This window comes from Coptis chinensis, chromosome 2 (genome assembly GCF_015680905.1).
Source record: "Coptis chinensis isolate HL-2020 chromosome 2, ASM1568090v1, whole genome shotgun sequence".
Lineage (NCBI taxonomy): Eukaryota > Viridiplantae > Streptophyta > Magnoliopsida > Ranunculales > Ranunculaceae > Coptis > Coptis chinensis.
The window spans coordinates 10,333,002-10,353,871 of NC_141457.1; the positions used below are offsets into that span (position 1 = coordinate 10,333,002).

At 46.3% G+C, this 20,870-nt stretch overlaps 2 long non-coding RNA genes across 2 annotated transcripts; one reads left to right on the forward strand and one right to left on the reverse strand.

Moving 5' to 3' along the window:
* Positions 1-303: 303 nt before the first annotated feature.
* On the reverse strand, positions 304-13,414 carry LOC147514822 (uncharacterized). The gene is made up of 2 exons (XR_015209696.1): positions 13,293-13,414; positions 304-3,685 (listed from the first exon to the last, which is right to left on the reverse strand). It is a non-coding gene; the product is annotated as an uncharacterized LOC147514822 (long non-coding RNA).
* A 1,122-nt stretch (positions 13,415-14,536) lies between these two features.
* Positions 14,537-15,540, forward strand: LOC147514823 (uncharacterized). The gene is made up of 2 exons (XR_015209694.1): positions 14,537-14,670; positions 14,741-15,540. It is a non-coding gene; the product is annotated as an uncharacterized LOC147514823 (long non-coding RNA).
* The last annotated feature ends 5,330 nt before the right edge of the window (positions 15,541-20,870 follow it).

Below are 20,870 nucleotides of genomic sequence, written 5' to 3' on the forward strand. Positions count from 1 at the left end.
CATTTCTTTGGATCATAAGCTCATATCAATAATGGCTCTTAATTATCGTCTGAATAACTATGAACATAATTGAAGTGTTTTTAAAAAAAATCAACATTCCACTGTTCTTTTTAAAGAAAAAGTCTCCAATGTTCAAAACAAACACGACTAAAACAATAACAACCAAGTACATGAGCTTCATGTAGTTCTAATTGTCAGATACTCAGATTACAACACTGCCAGGCTACGTTTCATCCAACCTCGACTCCTAACCTCCCAAAATAAGCATCTATATGCTCTAAACTTTACAAGTAAAAAGAATAATACACACCAAATTCCCTTTAATCACAATAATTAGGAATTTATAAGCCTCCAGGTACAACCAACCAAGAATTTCCGATTTTTGTAATTACAGAACAATAAAGAATAGTCTTGGCGGATATCCAACATAGTTTAATCTATTTACACCTCAAACTACCGTCCATTCGAATTTGTTTGGAGTTCCATTTTCTGCTCATAGATTACACCTTCCCATGTTGATATGGTCAGCATATGAGTATCATAACTAATAAAACCATTGCATAAATACTGGAATATATAGATTTTGCTTATGGAAACTACACCAACATTGTTCGACCTAGAAAGAAATCGATCAAAATTATCTCCAGACGGTCTCATTTGCATATGGAAACTACACCAACATTGTTCGACCTAGAAAGAAATCGATCAAAATTATCTCCAGACGGTCTCATTTGCATATGTGAAAATTGCATTATGATGCTCGATGAGACACTGAACAACCTCAATAGCAATGAGATCAGTGGGCAAGCCATCGTCCAAAGGAATGGCAGAGGAGTCGAATAGTCTTGGCGAATAATGTTGTTTATTTGAGGAGTCAAGCGAATATAGAAAGGTCAGAATACAATGACATTTTTATGCCGGTTTTATTCCAGTTTCAGTTTTTACCCATTTTTTCATCTTTCTTTCAGCAGATCGACAATCTACTGTCCAAATCACTGCACATTGAGTTGCATACAAAATTGTGCGCATTGTAGATTTGGTATTTTTTTAATATTTATGCCCCTATTGGAAATACCCCAAATTAATTTGGGAGATATTATTGGATTTATATAGTTATTGGGGTACAGCAAAAACTTATGTTAGATATGGAGTATGGGAGTATTTTTATGGGTGTGTCCGAGATCACCCTTTTTGTGTGGTTGTTTTTGCTCAAGAGAGAAAAGGTCTTTTGATCTCGTGAAATTGGTGCCTTTTCTCGCAACCGCAATCATCCATGCTTGGGGTCGATTATTTAGCTTGGAGCACTGCATAGGTGGGACATGAGAGTAGATGGCTTATAGTTACATCATAGAGATGGTTGAAATATTTTTTCTGATATGCCCGAACTCACTGTCAAATATAGTGTTGCTTGTGTCGTAAACGAACAGAAAGGTTTTACAGGTACATCTACAGTAGTTCGGCAAGGAAAAATGCAGCTGAAAGTATAATTATACAGTTATTGAAGTTTGGAAAAAATCAATGTGTGAAGAGAATTTTACAACCGAAGTATGGAGCTGGGATTGAGAGAGAGATTGTAGCATGCAGTGCTTACTGGAGCCAATGGAGACTGGATAAAAGTGTGTGAGCAGCAGCTTGCATTAGTTTTGCGCTTTTAGCATCTTTGGGAGTCGTTATTCTAGATCGTGAAGTGAAGATTAATACCTTACACATCCTTCGGTATGTATAGGCAATCACGTATCTTGTCCACCATTTGATCCAAAACTATTAATTTGGGATCAATTTTTTTGTTTTTGGGATCTTGAATCTTGAAACTTTAAGGTAACAGTTAGACGTTGGTTGTAGCATCTGATGATGAAATATTAGTCTTCCACATGGAGTTGAGAAGCATCTTGGTTTAGTCTAGGCGTTTAGCTGCATGGACGTCGTCTTTGATATTATTCTGGTAGGTCCTTAGCGGCTTAGCCTGAAAAAGGAAAAAGTGTTGCATGAAGTGTGAGATTCCTATGGCATTAAGGAATACTGTGCCTTCTCCGTCTTCCAAGGAAATGCCCATTAGCGAATGGAATCTCTCTTACATTTTTTTTTTGTTTTTCGATAATACAGAAGGAGCTTGACTTGTGTCAAATAATTGGAGTTCTTTCAACTTTCAACTCAACTAAGACATGGCCAAAAAAAAAAAACACCAAGACATGGTTTTTCTTTAAAAAGAGTAGACCAGTTACTTCAAAGGATTGTTACGCTCAGAGCAACAAAGGCAGAGGAAGTTGTTAAAAATAAACACTATTTGTCCACTTCACAAGGAAAATACATGAAGATTCATGATGAGTTCTTGTAATGATTGCCTCAAACAAAAGTTAGAATAAATACTTCAGCTTTCGAGTTTCGACAATCCAAAGATCTAAAATTTGACAGAAATTTAGGCACTGTTGTACCCCAAATATGACACTCACTATCTCTCTTTTCTTTTCTAGGTCTCGCCTCTCTAGATTTTTTCTCTCTTTCACTGTTTTTTTTATACACTTTTCTTGCCCATCGCAACCGTCCACCTATTCCTTCATCCTTCGCTCCCCTTTCTTTATATCGCAGATCCTACTACTACAGATGCCCCTTCTCGACCCCACGGCCTGATATAGGCCCGGGGTCGAGAACTCTAGTTCCTTGCTTGCCGCGGAACCCCGCCGCCCCTTTTCTGACAACACATCGATAGGTGTGTCCTGCAATGAGTACTCATCATGTGCGTCTTGTCACTGCCCCTTCGTATTCTGAGTCTCCACGTGCCGCTCATTTGTTAGACCACTTGCCGACTCTTTGGTTTCTTCACCCTAAGGATATTACTTTTGTATCTTTCCCCTATTTAAAGTCCCGCTCATTCCTTCCTCTTCCCTCATTTCACTTCGTTTCTTTTCTTCAGTTACACTCCTCTCCTTTTCTAGTCACTCCTCCTCTTCCCACTCACTCCGATCCATTTGACCCTTCGGCGCTTGCTCCGGTCCGACTCTTTTACATTAGGATTCCAATTCAGGTGTGTTTTCTTTGTTTTTCTCCCCTTTGTCTTAGTGATTTTTTTTGCTTCTTTCTTTCTCTTTGCATTGTAACTGTTGGAGTTTTCTCCTTTCTTCAAATCTGTTCATCTTCCCCTCTCGATGCCGACAACGGCTTTCGAAGCCTCCTCTTCCCGATTTACCGAGGTGGCTTCTCCACCTCCTGTGGTCGCTGCTACGGCCCGTCTACATCCGGACGATTCATTCCCCCGTTGCTGCCCCCGTCCCGATATCGTAAACCTAATTTGGATGCGATTAGGGCTGCCTATGGAATCCCCGCTGACATCATTATTGTATAATCAGATTTTACAACCTTTGAAATCAGAATGTAATCCTCTTCTTACAATTTTTTTTTTTTTTTTTTCCCCCCCCTTTTCACTTTTTCTCTCTATTCTTATACCCTCTAACCGCTAACTGCTTTTTGGTTCCATGATCTCCACCTCTCTCTCCCCACGATCGCTAACCGCCCACCTACCATCTTAGGTATCGCGGCTTGGATCCCCTACTCATAACGTCTCTTCTACTAACTTGCCTCCACTCTAGCTCATGAACTTTCCTTTTCTTCACGTATCTCTTGAGTCCACGTCCTTCTAATATTTCGCGGACTCGATCCTGTGCTCTCCCTCTCTCCTGCCCTATACTATCTCGATCCATGAGACGTGTCATCCTGTTGGTCCTGAATTTGGCTGATACAGATGCCCCCTCTCGGTCCCCAGAACCATGTGAAAGATTCTGTTCCGGGGTCCGAGATTTCCTCCACTCACTTGATCCGCGATCCTTTATTCCCTCAGCTTCTTTGTGTTGGTGCGTGTTCCTCCCAACTGACACGTGTTTTCTCTGTCCCCTCCCATGCGTGCTCAGCACGCCCCCAAGCATCATGATTACCTGCAGAACTTGACTCCTCGTTCCTTGAAATCCACGTGGCGCCCATCCTCCGGTCCATCTCTTCTGGCTTTTGGGTTTTATCACCAAGAAAATTACCCTCTTACCCCTGATGCTTCAAATCCCGCTCAAACACTTCATCTTCTCTCCATTTTTCCATTTTCTTTCATTTTCTCTAACTCAGTACCCATCTCCTCTTTTTTGCCCTTCTCTCATCTGGCCCATTCTTTCCGTTAGCTCTCTTTCCCTAGTGATACTCTTACCTGTTCTTGTTCCAGCCCTCTACGCCTTCTCTTCCTTAGCTCGCAGCTGCATTGAAAGTCAGGTTTGTTCCTTTCCCTTTTCTATTTTCATTTTTCTAGTTTCCGATCACAGTTATTTCTTCCCCTTGCTCCTTAGGCTTTATCGTGTCCCCCTTTGTATCTCTCAACCTTATCGCTTATTGGGAAACAGTAACCTTTCTTGCCTTAATTATCTGTCCTGTGTGCATTATGTCTGCTACGGAGTCATCGAATTCTCCGCCGTCAGATCTGATAGATCGGAAACCCCACCCTCTAGGTCTAGTAGCTCCGTCGCGGATGAGTCTGTGTCCCCGGCCTCTGGGTCGACGAGCCCTGTCGCTGTCCCCTCTACCTCCGGGAGATCGTTTAAGCTTCCTCCACCTCCCTCATACTACCGCAGACCCAACTTGGATGTGGTTAAGGCCGCTTATGGCATCCCTGACGATGTGATATTAGAACATGTGTCTGGAATAACTCATTTCCCTCATCTTGTAGAACCGCGGCCAGGGTGCCTGGTTGCTACTATCGGTCAAATAGTGGCCGGCTTAAGATTTCCCTTGTCATTGCTGGATGTGGAAGTATGCAATCATTTCAACATTCCGCCATGTCAAGGTATTGACAATTTATGACGCGTCATGTATGCTACCAACTTTTATAACAAAACGAATTCTCCCAAAATCCAACTCCGCGATATCATTGCCCATTACTTCATAAAAAAGAGTACCAAGTTTGGCAGTATAAGCTATCAATCCTTTTGTAGTCGTCCGCGGAAAAAGTCTTTCGTTCTCAACATCACCACCTCTGATAAAGTCTGGCACCACTACCCTTTGTATGTGTCCGGGAACTTTCTGTCAGCAGACCTACCTTCGGACGTTTCTCTAAGGCATTTACACTTTCTCAAGAGCGGTAAGTGTAGTTCATCAGCTTAAGTGTCCTTTTACTATTCTCATTGATACCGCGCTTAACTTTCCTTGTCTCAGGTTGGAGTCCCGACTCGCATTCTCAAATCTACGCCGATGTCTATTCTAAAATCTTCCAGAAACTCCGCAGTTTAGGAAACGATCAGTGTGATATTCTTGGCATCGATCCTGATAAAGCCACTCCTCTTCTCCTTGATCCAACTCTAAAAGATTTTGGTAAGTATCAAGGTCCTTTCTACCGTTTGCCTCCCCCCAAAGAGAGGTTACCCAAACCTTCTCCCCCCAAGACTAGAAGAGGGGCTATACCAAGAAGATCTCTCATTCTCAAGCCGCGGCCCTAAGAGCTGCTGCTGCTCGGTCCAACGCCTCTCCTACCGCTGCACCTGTCTCATCCATTCCGGCAAGTGTCCCCGGCTCTTATTCTTCCCTTGCTGACTGGGAAGACGATTTTGCGGTCACCGGCTCCTCTCTGCCCACCCAAGACATGGATGTCTCCAAGCTCAAGCTGTGGGACAGCGACCCGGAAGACGATCCCAATGACTCGACGGTGAAGGGTCCACCTGCTAAGAGATGTAAAACAATGGGAAGTACCGCTGCCCTTGCTGCCCCTCCGCCCGGTTCTTTCTGACACCCACGACGCCCGGCTTCTTCATGCCGTCACGGCAAAGATCCTTTGCCTATTGGGCTCGAAATATGGCACCCCGATTTCAAAGCTAGGGATCGCCCGGTCACCACTCGAGACTCGGCCTTGGACAACGCTGCAGTGGCCGCCACACTATTCTTCAGCCCTCATCTTCCACGAGACCAAGTCTATGGCGACTCTGGAACCTTTGCCATTCCATCGTGGCTTTATCTACACCGGGGTGGGAGAAGGTGTGACTTCGCCTTGATTCTCTTTTTTTGCCTTGTATTTTTCTCTTGTAACGTATCTTATGTCCCTTTTTTGTTCAGCTAAACCTGGATATAGGCTATGTCATCTGCGGATTGACCAACACCCTAGACACTTTGGAAGCGACGAAGCAGGAGATCCATGGGCCTGACGGTTGGAAAGCGCGATATGCTACGCTGGATAAAGAACACGATGATTATCCTATCGCGGCTCTGAAGGCTCACAATGATCGCGTGACCAGCGGAAGGGCTCTTTTGCCAACAATTGATGACGACCCAGCTAAAATGACGAGCGAAGGCAACAATGGAGGCCGCCGCCGAGCCACTCTCGACCCGATCCACCGCCGCTTCGATCGCTTCCGCATTTTGGCCGAAAAGCAAATCAATAGAGAACTCCAACGTCAGCTGGATGAGCTCACTGCAGCTGGGTGACTCCTTCCCTTGCCACCTTCGCTCTGTCCGGGCCCGTGCGATCCAATCCACTTCCGCCTGGCTTCGCTTGAAGAAGAACTCGGACCCACCAGCGCGACGGACGACGCGGTGGTGGTGGAAATATCGAAGGCTCACCCACAAAAGTGCCGAAGATCCCACTCCAAAGGAACCGGGCCGGAGGAGCGAGAACTTGAGTTCACTCTTTTGTTTTATGTCTCGATACTTTTTGCTTCCTAACTATGTCTTAATACTCTGTGTCCCGTATTTCTGGGTGTTCCCAGTGGGCTATTAAGTTACTCACTCTTTGTTCCCCATTCATCTGACTTGACGTATTTTAGCTGTATCTCATTTGGAATGTGTTTTACCAATTTGCGCCAACTCTATTTATCTGTATTCTGCTTAGCCGTCTATATTGACTTGGTTTGGGGCAGCTCCGTTTGCTCCCACTTTGGTTTTGGACCTCATCGTCCGCGGAGGTCTCACCCCCTCCGTTGCCTTTGGTAGCCGTGCGGCTGTTTGGGGGCAGCTCAGTTTGCCCCCAGTTGGTTTTGGACCTCGTCATCCGCAAAGGGCTCGTCCCCTTCGCTGTCTCTTGCAGCCGTGAAGCTGTTTGGGGGTAGCTCAGTTTGCCCCCAGTTGGTTTTGGACCTCATCGTCCACGAAGGGCTCGTCCCCTCCGATGTGTCTGGCAGCCGTGAGGCTGTTTGGGGACAGCTCATTTTGCCCCCAGTTGGTTTTAGACCTCATCGTCCGCGAAGGGCTCATCCCTCCGGCTAGTTCCGCGACCATGAAGGCTTGGGGACGACTCATTTTGCCCCCAGTTGGTTTTGGACCTCGTCGTTCGCGAAAGGCTCATCCCCTCCGTTGTCTCCGGCAGCCATGAAGCTGTTTAGGGCAGCTAAGTTTTTCCGCAAGTTGGAAACCGTCCCTCGAATAAGTTATTCTATCAGTTCGCGGCTAATAAAAACACCATATCCTTTGGTCCCAATTGCACTCTGTTCAATGATAAAACATATAACACAAAACAACACAATACACTCGAATAACAATCTCTGGTGGTTTAGGAGTTTGTCCTTAATTACAATAACACTGTACAAAACATCACTCATGAAACTTCTTCAACATCCTGATGTTCCAAGGTCTCGCGATGTCCTCTCCCTTTAGAGTCTGCAACCGATAGGTCCCAGCGCTCCCCTTATCAACCACAGTGTAGGGCCCCAATTTTCCGTCTTTCTCTTTTCTGGTGGCCGGGGTCACTCGTCTCAGAACGCGGTCTCCAATCTGGAACTGCCGTGGCTTTACCCTCTTGTCGTATTGCCTATGCAATTTTCTGTGGTATTCTTCCAATCTGATGCGAGCTATGTCTCTCTTTTCCTCTGTAAGGTTCAACTCAGCAGCTAATATAGTTTCGTTGACTTCTTCTACCGCTCTGGTTCTAGTAGTGGCCTCCACCATCTCCACAGGAATCACTGCCTCTACTCCATATGCCATGGCAAATGGCAACTCTTGAGTAGACGTTCGCGGTGTGGTTCGGTATGCCCATAAAGACTGGTTCAATTAATGCGCCCCAAGACCACTTTCGGTCCTCCAATTTTTTCTTCAAATTATCCATTATAGTCTTGTTTGAGGATTCTGCCTGTCCGTTCCCCTCCGGATTGTAAGGAGCTGAGAACCCTTGCTTCACCTTGAACGCTTGGAGGAAATCACGTACCTTACCCCCTATAAACTGAGTCCCATTATCCGCGATTATAGTATGCGGCAGCCCAAATTTGCAAATTATGTTCTCCCATAGGAATTTCTTGACTTGTTCCTCCTTAACCTGTTGTAATGCCACACCTTCTACCCATTTGGTAAAATAGTCAGTCGCGGCCAACATGAACCTTCGTTTGCCACTGGCCATGGGTAGCGGTCCGACGATGTCTAGCGCCCACATGGCAAAAGGCCAAGGGCTAAACACCTTATGCAAGGATTCCACAGGAGCATGTATTAGCGGTGAGAATCTTTGACATTTCTCACACCTCTTGGCATACTCGGTTGCGTCTCGCTTCATGTGCGGCCAAAAATACCCTTGCGATAACAACCGATCGCAATTGCGCGTCCCCGCCGAATGGTTTCCGCAATCTCCCTCATGAATCTCACCCATGACTTCTTCCGCTGAGGCCCTAAACACTTCAACAATGGACGTGACATTACGCCTCAGACATGTCACCATTTATCAAAGTGTATCTTTGGGACATCCGCTCCATTCTTTTCCTCTCTCGTTTGTCCGATCTCCGGGCCAGAAGGAAACTCTTTATGGGTCCCATCCATCCCCGACCCTTCCTCGGTGACTTCCCAAATCCGCTCATCCTCGGATGTACTTGGTTCGGCGAGCACCCCGATTTCCACCTCGCCTCCGGTTCCTTAAGAACCGCCGCTGCATATACGCTTAAAGCGTCGGCGTGTCTGTTTTCTCTGCGGCCAAGATGAGCAAATTTGATCTTAGTAAATTTGCTAGCCTTTCTCTGTAATACCTCCAAATACTTCGCCATCCTGGGGCATCGGGCCGCAAACTCTCCGTTCATTTGACATATTACCAAGTTGGAATCTAAATACACCGTCAATTCCCTCAGCGGCCATTTCCAATCCTGCTATTACTGCTTCGTACTCTGACTCATTATTCGAAGCTGTGAACCCCAATTTCATTGACAATTCTAACCGGTTATTTTCTGGTGTAACCAATACTACCCCAATTCCACTTTTCGTGGCCGGTTTTGCCATGGACCCGACTGCGAAGACCACTCCATCCGTTCCTCATATCCCGCGATTGAATGGGTCCCGACTGGGATCACTCTCTCGTTCCATAATCATATCTTCCCCCCACGTAGGGTCCTCGACGGGGAATTCTGCCAGGAATTCTGCCATAGCCTGTGCCTTCTCCGCTGTCCTGATCTGATACTTATATCGTATGAACTTCGACTACCGCCCATTTCAAAGATTCTTCCCGACTTGTCCGCCTTCAAGGCCTGTTTGAGTGGCAAGTTAGTCACCACCACTACTGAGTGAGCATCGAAGTAAGGTTTCAACTTCAATGTTGAGAAAACCAACGCCAATGCAAATTTTTCGATCCTATCAGATATCGGTTTCAAAGATCTAGCATGGTTTTGCTCAAAACACACTTTGCCTTTTCGCGCTTTGTCCACCACTCTTATCAACACAGAGCTGATTGCGTACTCTGACACCCCCAAGTAAAGATACAATTTTTCTCCTCGCCCTGGTCGCGACAGGATTGGGGCTTTTCCCAAATAAACCTTCAACTCCTGGAAAGCCTTTTCGCACGCCTCGGTCCACTGGAAGTCGGTTGTCTTCCGCAAGAGTAGGTACAGAGGTCTACACTTGTCTGAAGACTTTGAAATGAACCGGTTGAGAGCCGCGATTCTCCCTGCCAACCTCTGGACCTCTTTCACATTCTGTGGTGATTGCATTTCCACCAAAGCCCTGATCTGGTCCGGATTTGCTTCGATTCCGCGGTATGTGACGATATAACCTAAAAACTTTCCCGATGTCACCCCAAAGGTGCATTTCTCCGGATTCAACATCAGCTTGTATTTCCGTAGTATAGAGAACGTCTCCCTCAATCCTTCTAGATGTTCCTCCTCTGTCATACTCTTCTCTACCATATCGTCTATCTAGATTTCCATTCCCTTTCTGATTTTGCTCTCAAACATCTTCTCCTCTACCTTCTGAAATGTGGCCCCGGCGTTTTTCAGTCCGAAAAGCATTTGGGTATAACAGTAGATTCCTCCTTCTATTATGAACGCGGTTTTTTCCTGGTCCGGCTCATACATGAACACCTGATTGTACCCCATTGATGCGTCCATGAAAGAGAAAAACTTAAACTCCGCTGTCTGATCCACCAGCTCGTCTATCTGCGGCATTGGATAGCAATCTTTTGGGCACTGCAAGTTGGCATATGTGAAGTCGACACACATTCTCACTTTTCCATTCTTTTTCGGAACCGCAACTATGTTTGAGAGCCACTCTGTGAATTGGCATTCACGAATTATGCCGGCTGCTTTCAACCTATGTATCTCTTCTCGTATTCCTTGTGCATACTGCGGCTTTAAATCTCTCATCTTTTGCTGGATGGGTTTGGCTCCCTCTCTCATATGCAACCTATGACAAGCAAATTCTGGATCCAGCCCCACCAGATCCTCTACGGACCATGCGAAAACATCGCTGTTCTCTGTTAACAAATTGGTCAACTTTGCTTTCCAACTCTCCGATAAATCGGCCCCAATAGACACAAATTTCTCTTCTTTCTCAGTACCTACGTTCATAGTCTCCACCTCATCCATTGTCTTTGCCCTTACTGGCAATTCCCCGTTCTCTACCGCGGTCTGTAATTGCTATGTCCGGGGTTCGCCATCTCTTTGGGTATCCTTATCCGGTGTGCGAATCAATTCGCGAACTGCCACCTGGTGAATCTTTTGAGCCGCGACTTGGTCCCCTCTTATCTCATACATTCCTCCCTTAGTCGGAAAACGGATCACTTGATATTAGGTGGATGGGATTGCCTTCATCTCGTGAATTCATCTTCTTCCCAAGATCGCGTTAAACTGCGAAGTAGCGTCCACGATCATGAAACGAGTGAACACTGTCACCGGACCTGCAGTCACTGGTAGCACCAGTTCCTCTATGGGTTCAGTCATGCTACCGTTGAATCCAAACAAATTAGTCTGAGGGGGCTGCAATTGCTTCTTCTCGAGGCTCATTTCCTCCATCGCGCCCCTAAACAACAAATCGACTGAGCTCCTACAGTCTATTAATACCCTCTTCACCATGTAGTTACCCACTGCTATCGTTATTACCAGTGCGTCCTCGTGAGGCGAGACTACCGCTTCCAGATCCTTCGGTGTGAACTCTATCCTCCCATCCCCCGCAGTGGCCCCTGGAACCGGCCGCGGAATACTCGAGACCTCATTTATCTGCTGTACGCTGGCCGTCCTCTTTACTTTGTCCCTGTGAGCATTCCTTCCTATTGTTTCTCCACTAAAGATAACATTGATTGTACCTAGAATCCTTGCCATGACCGGCGCTCCTTCGACCGGATGGTTCTCCTTGATGAATTCCCTCAGCAACCCTTTTTCTATCATTCTCTCTATCAACCATTGTAACGCGAAACATTCATTGGTTTTGTTGTTTTACGATCCGTGGTAGGCCGCGTAACGGCTTCTCTTCCAACTCTCTAGGTGTACTTCTCGGACCTTCATAATACTGCATCCCTTTGATTAGCGGCAAGATTTCCTCCAAGGGTTTGTTCAAAGGAGTTGACGCTATGTCGCGGTATGGTTTTCTCTCGCGAATGTCTCTCCTACCTTGGTCCCGACCTCTCTCGGCTTTATGTGTTTCTTCCCTGTAAGACCCCCCTTCTCTTGCCGCTGCCTTGCCTCTGTCTTTCCGGTCGTCATGTCCTACTCTCTGCACTGATTTCTCTGTCTTCCTAGGTTCCTTGGTAGTTCTTTGCAACATATCCTCATAGCGTATGTACTTCTCGACCTTCGGATACAACGCATGTAACGTAGTGACTTCGATTTTGGATACAGATTCGTGGACTCTAGTTCCTTGTTTCAACCCATGCTGGAATGCTATGACCGTGGTGTGCTCATCTAAATTCTCCACCTTCAACGTCTCTTTCTTGAATCTACACAAAAATTCCCTTAGTGTCTCGGCGGATTTCTGTTTGACGTTGAAGAGGTCTACGATATCCACTACCCTCCGTTTCTGATAAATGAAATGGTCCACAAATGCCTGCTCCAACTCCTCGAACTTATTTATACTCCGTGATGTCAATCGGTAATACCAATCCGAAGCTCCCCCTTTCAAGCTAGCAGGAAACATCATGCAGCGGAGTCCATCATATTTATTCTCTTGCCACAGCGGCATCTCCTGACTGAAATGGTGTAAGTGGTCCGCAGGATCACCCTTACCGTCATATCGCTCGAACCTCTTAGGTACCTCGGAGTTCCAGACAACATCTGCTAGCGGGTTCTGATTGAGTTCTGCCACCACCTTCTTCACCGCCCCTTGGTTCTCCTTTTTTGCCGCTCGATTTACTTCTCTATCCTTTTCGATCATTGCTTGGACCACCTCCAGCGTGATCCCTCCTTCTAGATCACCTCTCAACCCCTGAAATGCTTCCTCGTTCTGGCCTCCCACCTCGCTATTCTCTGGCTCTCTAGTCTCCTCTCTTTGTGTAGTTTTTCTCTCTCCTAAGACCATCATTCTCCTCCCTCAGTCTCACTATCTCTTCCTGCAGAAGTCTGGTTGCCTCCACTGCCGCATTTTGAACTTCATCATGCGTTTCTTCCATCTCTACACTCAGGGTTTCTTCCTCCTCGATTTCCGCTCTCACTTTTTTTGGTCTCCCTCTTAATTTCTTAGCTATCGTTGTCATTCTGTAAATTTCTCTTCCTATCACTAGATCGCAGGTCACCTCGTTCGTTCTCCACAGACGGCGCCAAATGTATAATCAGATTTTACAACCTTTGAAATCAGAATGTAATCCACTTCTTACAATCTCTCTTTTCCCCCTCCTTTTCACTTTTTCTCTCTTCTTATACCCTCTAACCGCTAACTGCTTCTTGGTTTTATGATCTCCACCTCTCTCTCCCCACGATCGCTAACCGCCCACCTACCATCTTAGGTATCGCGGCCTGGATCCCCTACTCATGACGTCTCTTCTACTAACTTGCCTCCACTCTAGCTCATGAACCCTCCTTTTCTTCACGTATCTCTTGAGTCCACGCCCTTCTAATATTTCATGGACTCGATCCCCGTGGTTTCCCTCCTCCCCGCCTCTATACTACCTCGATCCATGAGACGTGTCATCTTGTTGGTCCTGAATTTGGCTAATACAATTATAGAGCACGTGCTATCCGTCACCCACTATCCGCATCTAATTCCCCTGCGGTCGGGGTATCTTGTAGTCTCTATAGGCCAAATTGTCACCGGATTGCGGCTTCCACTCACCTTATTACACACTTCAACATCCCTCCTTGCCAAGGCATTGGAAACTTCTGGAGGCTGATGTATGCCGCGAAATACTACAATAGATCCGGCGATCCTAAATTGACATACCGCGATATGGTTTCCCACTACTTCATAAAGACAGACACCAAGAACGTTAGTGTGGGGTATCAGTCCTTTTATGTCCGCTCTAAATAAAAATCCTTTGTACTCCGCATCATCACCTCCGATAAACAATGGCATCATTATCCGATGTACGTCTCCGAGAATTTCTTGTCCGTAGACCTCCCATTCGGGTTGACACTTAACCATCTTGCCTTCCAACTCAGTGGTGAGTCTCACTATAGCCTCTGTCTCTTCTTGCATTTTATCCGCACTACTAACATTTTCCCGGTTGTTTTTCCTTGCAGGTTGGCAGCCTGACTCCAAATCTCGAATTTACTCAGGGACCATCTGTCCCATTTTTGAAAGGCTATGCGGTCTCGGCCCAGCTCAAGTTGAGCTTTTGAACCTCCATCCCACCACAGGCACCCCTCTGCTAGAGGCCCCGTCCTTTCACCACTTCGCAGGCTTTTTTGCTCCCTTTTAGCGTCCTCCTCCCCCCAAAGAAAGAAAACCACGAGTCTCGCCTCATTCCAGAAAGTGTTCCAGACACCATACCTCTTGCCGTCGCCCACTTCGCGACTCCTCTCACTCTCACACTACCCCTGCATCCAGTAAAGCCCTTTCCCCCCTCGCTCCAGAAAACCCTCCCTCCTACAAGTCCATTTCCACCTGGGAAGACCAGTATACTTTTCCATTCTCTCCCTCCGCTGACATGTATGTCACAAAAATGAAGCTGTTTGATAGTGATGAGGACGACGATGAAGTGATGGAAATCCCTCCCCCCGCGGTGGGTAATCCGGCTGATGGGCCGCCTAGTAAGTGACCGAGGAACCTGCTCCTATCGCTCGGGCCGCGGCACCTAAGGCCCCTGTTGAGCTTGCTCGCCAGCCAGGTAAGGAAACAGCCCTCCCCTCTGACCGAGATATCACCCCAGCAGTGTTTGCCCCAACTTTTAAGGTGCGTAACCGTAAGGTGAATGTCGCAGACTCGGCTCTCGACAATCCTACTGTGCCTCCTCTCTTCTACGTTTTCCATTTGCCTAAAGATATGGCCTACGCAGAAGGCGACACCTTTGATCTCCATCGTACTTCGCTATACACTAACTGGGAGAAGGTACCCTCTCTTATCTCCGCCCTTGTTCTTTCCTCTTTCATTTCTGACTTGTTGTTCTTCTTGCTTTTAGGTGAGCTTTGACATCTCCTATATGATCCGCAGTCTCTTCAACGTGCGGGCCAAGGTGGATTATCTGGAGAAGGAGTCCAGCGGTCCCGATGGCCTGAGAGCCACTTGTGCCCGACTCCAGTGAGAGTTAGAAGCCGCGGATCTAGCCAAAACCCAGGCTCAGGATGAATTGAAGACTGCGGAAACCAACCATCAGCTATATATGGATACGGTCAATGAACGCTTAAGTTACCAGCGTACAACACTCCTCCGGCAGCACCAATCTGCTATGGATGCTCTTGTTCTGCAGCATCAAGCTAATACTGTAGCACTTTTAGAGCAGCACAAGACGGATATGGTCGCTCTCCAAAGCCGCTTCAAAGCTCTGGCAGACAAGAGGGTGGCCAGGAAACTTCAAGAGGAACAAGATCGACTTCTCAAGGAGGGTCGCCTCCTGCCCGAGAAGCCATCCACCCCTGCTGAAGTGGGTGCGGAAGAGAATCCTGAAGATGCTGTGAGTACCGAGGTACCAAATGAAGCAGAGGAGCACCCTGAAGACGCTGTGGAGGTCATCATCCTTGAAACAGTAACTACCGCTGTAGACCCATCCTCTACGGAGCCCCCCTCCGACACACTCTGAACCAGTGGTTATGATTTTTGAATTTGGAAGAAACTGTCTCTTGTTAACCCTTGAAAGGCTCATGTTGTTAAGTTTATGATGTTTTTGATGTTTTGTATGCCATTGCTTTTGGGCATGTACTTGACACTACGAATATTTTCTTTCCTTTCCTATGCTTAAGTTGCATCATCTTTTACTGCTCATGTTCTCGTGTAATCAAATATTAATCCCTCTTAGAATATGTATGCTCTTTCTCTCTATGCACAATAGTTTGAGATAATCTCCTTCGTATTCCGTTCTTGCTTCCCAATTGTCTCTCTCATTGCCTCTTCTTTCTCAGGCAACCCCCTAGGGCAATTTTCTTGGCTCATGAATCAGTTTGGTGGCAACTCACTTTGCCCCTGAGTTTGATTCGGACATGATGTCCGCGAATGCCTCTTCTTCCTCAGGCAACCCCCTAGGGCAATTCTCTTGGCTCATGAATCAGTTTGGTGGCAACTCACTTTGCCCCTGAGTTTGATTCGGACATAATGTCCGCGAAGGGTTTGTCCCCCCGCTGTCTCTTTAAGATTGATGACCCTGCTGGGAGCAACATCATGCCCCTAAGTTTGATTCGACTTGCTGTCCGCGAAGGGCTCCTCCCCCCGCTATCCCTCGGAGGCTAATGAGCCTGCTGGGGGCAACTCTTTTTTGCCCCTAAGTTTGATTCGGACCTTCTGTCCGCGAAGGGTTCGAAGCCACACCGCCCATTTATCGCGATCTTTGATGAACTGCTGGAGGCAATTCCACTTGCCACTATGTTTGATTCGGACGTGCTGTCCGTGAAGGGCTCCCGTTATCTCTTTGAGGCTAATTAGCCTGCTAGGGGGCAACTCTCTTTGCCCCTAAGTTTGATTCGGACCTTCACCGCGAAGGGCTCTTCCCCCCTCTGTCTCTCTGAGGCTAACGAGCCTGCTGGGGCAACACCTTGCCCCTAAGTTTGATTCGCCTTGTCAATTTCTCAAAAGTGTCATTGTATTATATATGTGCAAACAACCCCAGTCATTTGCCCTAGAATGGTGTTACATTTAAACATAAAACTTTTTCAACATTCTTATATTCTAAGGCCTCTCTATCAGCTTCCCTTCCATAGTCCGCAGCTTGTAGGTGCCCGCCCCTCCGACATACTATTTTTCGCCATGTCATCTATATATATTTCGATTCTCTTTTGGATCTTGTTCTCGAACATTTTCTCTCCCAGCCGCTGGAAAGTGGCCCCGACATTCTTCAAACCGAACGACATCCTCGTATAACAATATGTACCTCCTTCTACTATGAATGACGTCTTCTCCTGATCCGACCCATATATTGCGACTTGGTTATACCCTATCGACACATCCATGAATGAGAATATTTTGAATTCCGTTGTTCGATCTACTAGCTCATCCACCCGCGACATAGGATAGCTGTCTTTAGGGCACTCTGAGTTGACATCTGTGAAATCGACACACATATGTATCTTGCCATTTTTTTTTGGTACCACGACGATGTTAGACAACCAATCCGTGAACTCCACTTCCCTTATTATTCCTGCTACTTTTAATCTTGTAACCTCCTCGCGGATTCTCTCTGCATACTTCGGCCTCACGCTTCGCAACTTTTGTCTCACTGCTTAGCATCTTCCCTCATGTGCAAACGATGACATGCAAAATCTGGGTCTAATCCGATGACATCCTCTATTGTCCAAGCAAAGACCTCCTTTTTGTCAGAGAGGAACTGTATTAGTTTGTTCTTCCACTCCTTAGGAAAACTGGATCCTACTGAAGTAAACTTCTCTTCCTCCCCCACTCCCAAATTTACTATCTCAACCTCATCAAGAGTTTTCGGTGTCGCCGTCGTCTCTGCCTCCCCCTCTGCAGAAGCACACTGTAATTGCTATGCCTGCCTCTTCCTAGGGTTCGATGTCTCTCCCTCATCCCCTCGGATCAACCTCTTCACTGTCCCCTGATGACTATTTCTTGCCATCACCTGATCACCGCGAACCTCGTACATCCCTGTTGGGGTGGAAAATCGGATCACCTGGTAGTAAGTGGATGGTACTGCTTTCATCTCGTGAATCCACCGCCTCCCTAGAATGGCATTATACTGCGACTTGGCGTCCACCACCTTGAATCGAGAGAACATTGTCACCGGTTCCGTTGTCACCGGGAGCAAGAGTTCTCCTAAAGGCTTAGTCATGCTTCCATTGAAACCGTACAAATTAGTCTACGATGGCCTCAACTGCTTGTCGATCTTCATCTCCTCCATTGTCCCTCTGAACAACAAATCCACAGCGCTGTCGCAATCAACTAGTACTCTTTTCACTATGTAGTTACCCATTGCCACTGTGATTACCAACGCGTCCTCCTGCGGGGAGTCAACCGCCTTTAAGTCCGCCTCAGTAAACACTGTGCTCCCCTTTTCAGCAACAGACCATGGGGCTGGCCGCGAGTGTTATGATGTTTCATTGACTTGTTGTATGCTCGCAGTTCGTCTTATCCTATCTCGATGGGCGTTGTGACTCAAAATCTCCCCGCTGAAAATGACATTGATTGTCCCCAGTATCCTCCCCTGATTGGGTACCTGCTCCTCTTCCCCTTTCCCTGTTGTAAACTCCTTCAGTAACCCCTTCTCTATCATCCTCTGTACTAACCACTTAAGTGCGTAACATTAATTCATCTCATGGTTATGTATCTGATGATAAGCACAACAAGGCTTACCTGGTATTTCATCTAGTTTGTTTCATTTCCGCGGCCCATGGTTCTGTGTTCCGCGGCCATTCATAGCCCTGCACCTTCTGAATCAACGACAATATTTCACTCAGTGGCCGGTTCAACGGTGTCTGTTCCATTTCACGATAAGGTTTTCTCTCCCTATACTCCTTTCTGACTTCGCTTCTCCCCCTCTCGGGTGGCGAAGAGTATCCCCGATACCCTCTGCTTCCCCTGTCTAATGCTTCGTATCTTCCGCGATCCTCGCTTCTTTCCAATGACAACATGGCCTTCCCCGACCTCTTCACCTCCTTTTGCATAGTGTCCTCATATCTTATATATTTCTCCACCCTCTGATACAAATCTTGTAATGTCGCGATCTCGTTCTTGGCCACAGACTCGTGTACTCTAGTTCCCAGGCGCAACCCCCTTTCAAACGCAATCACTGCGGTTCTTTTATCTAAATTTTCCACTTTCAGGGTCTCCGCCTTGAATCTACATAAGAAGTCTCTCACCGACTCCGCGGATCTCTGTCTTATGTTGAACAGAGCCGTGATATCCACTACCTGCTTCTTCTGGTGTATGAAGTGGTCCACGAAAGCTTGATCTAACTCTTGAAAATTGTTTATACTCTTCGACGGCAACCGGTAATACCAGTCGGAAGCTCCTCCCTTTAAGCTTGCAGGGAACATCATACACCGCAATCCATCATATTTAGGTTCTTGTCACAATGGCATCTGTTGTCGGAAGTGGTGGATATGATATGCTGGATCTCCCTTCCTGTCATACCTCTCAAATTTGGGCTGGTTGAACCGCTTTGGGATCTCAGACTTCCAGATTATGTCAGCCAATGGGTTGCGGTTCAGCCCCGCCACCACCTGGTTCGCTGCTCCACTTATACCCTTAGCTTGCCCCAGATTCGCTTTTAGGTCTGCTCCCTCGTGAGTCCAGGTAACACATTGTCCGCCAAGTTGGGCCTCCCCTCTTTCTCTGACTCAGACGCCTCTCCCTCTGACTCCTCTATGGTTTCCTTCTCCCTCCGGAGCCCGTCGTTTTCTTCCCTCAACCTCGCTATTTCCTCACGTAACAGTCGTGTTCCCTCCGACACGGACGCGGTGGTCTCCCCTCCGCCTTGCTCTCCCCTATCATTCCTCACTGACTCCCCCTCCTCTACAACCGCCACCTTCTTTGGCCTTCCTACTCGTCTCTTCACTCTTGTGCCCATTTCTCTAATTATCTAGATCTCATTCCCCACAGACAGCGCCAAATGTTATAACCCAAATATCACACTCACTATCTCTCTTTTCTTTCCCAAGTCTCGCCTCTCTAGATTTTTCCTCTCCTTTTCTCTCTCTTTCACTGTTCTTTTTATACACCCTTCTCGCCCATCGCAACCGTCCACCTGTCCCTTCATCCTTCGCTCCCCTTTCTGCCATGTGTAGGGTTCCTACCGTGCACCCGCGTGACCGCGGTCTGCTATTATACTCACGCGTATCCCCGCATATCTTGTTTCGGGGCCATCCTCCTGTCGATCTCCTACTCCTCAGTTCCATCTACCATAGCTCGCATCAAGTCGCATTACCACTCATCTTTTATATCGCAGATCCTACCACTACAGGCACATTTCTGGACTATCTGTCAGCTTCTTGTATAGACTACAGAGTGTCTTCGTATATACTGTATATTCCATGCTAAATTCCTGAAACCTTAAATTTTCGTTAAAATTTAGGCTTTGCAAATGATATATTTGTATATGGATCACATAGAAGTGTAGAACTGTGGCACAATATACTTACAAACAAAGCAGTTGAAAGAGACAGGAGGACGGCTGGATAAATGGGTCTGAAATTTGTGTCACATTTTGGCGCAGTCTAGTACAGCATACATATCAACGTCTCCATGGAAATTTCAATGACTTACCATAGACCAGCTCATGATTATGAGTGGGATATACTCAGAGAATATGTCTTTGTACTCTGATTATATATGGAGATACAGACAATTAAACAAAAGATTTTATGTGACTTCATTTTTCATTACAGGACCCTCGGAAACAGGTATATTGTAGAGGTGTCCTATGGTGATCAAATTGATATTATTTGATCTTGACTTCTTTGTTCCCCCCACCCTACAAGCGGGATAATTATGTTGGCAGTCTCTGAAAATTTACCAACCTCCCCATAAGTTTTGATTTCATTGTTGAGAAACTGGTCTCCAAATAAATGTATTCAAGTTTCCTAATTAAAGTTTAAGCAAAGTATTTGTTACGAGGGCTTTGGTTATTTTGGTAGTTGGTCTGCCACCGAAGTTCCTAACAAAGAATACTACACAGACGCTTGCTGCCACTTCAAAGCACAAAAGTTTGATTGAATTTTTTTGCATCCATTGCATGACGTTGAACTTGAAATTGTGATAGTGCTCTGCAGTCTTTTGCTTTGCACCATGCGGTTATGGAACTAATGTCAAATGCGGAAGGGTAGCGTAGAAGTTTTTAAACATGAAAGGAGGGAGTACTATTATATATTGAATCTATTGTAGCCAATGCGATAAGTTAAATACATTGTTAAATTAACATAATTTGTTAACTATAATCAATCTATAAATAGTTAAATACCATGCAGATACTCATGTTCATGCACACAAATTAAACAGAATGAGCAACGAGAACTACGACCCTTGTTTTCCTGATCAACCTGTAGTGGACCTTTATCTCCCTATCTGGGCAAATCAACCTTCTTTCCACTCTAAACCAGCTTTCATTTGGACTGTAGATGGTAAATCACCTAGTGAATCAAAGTCCTCAT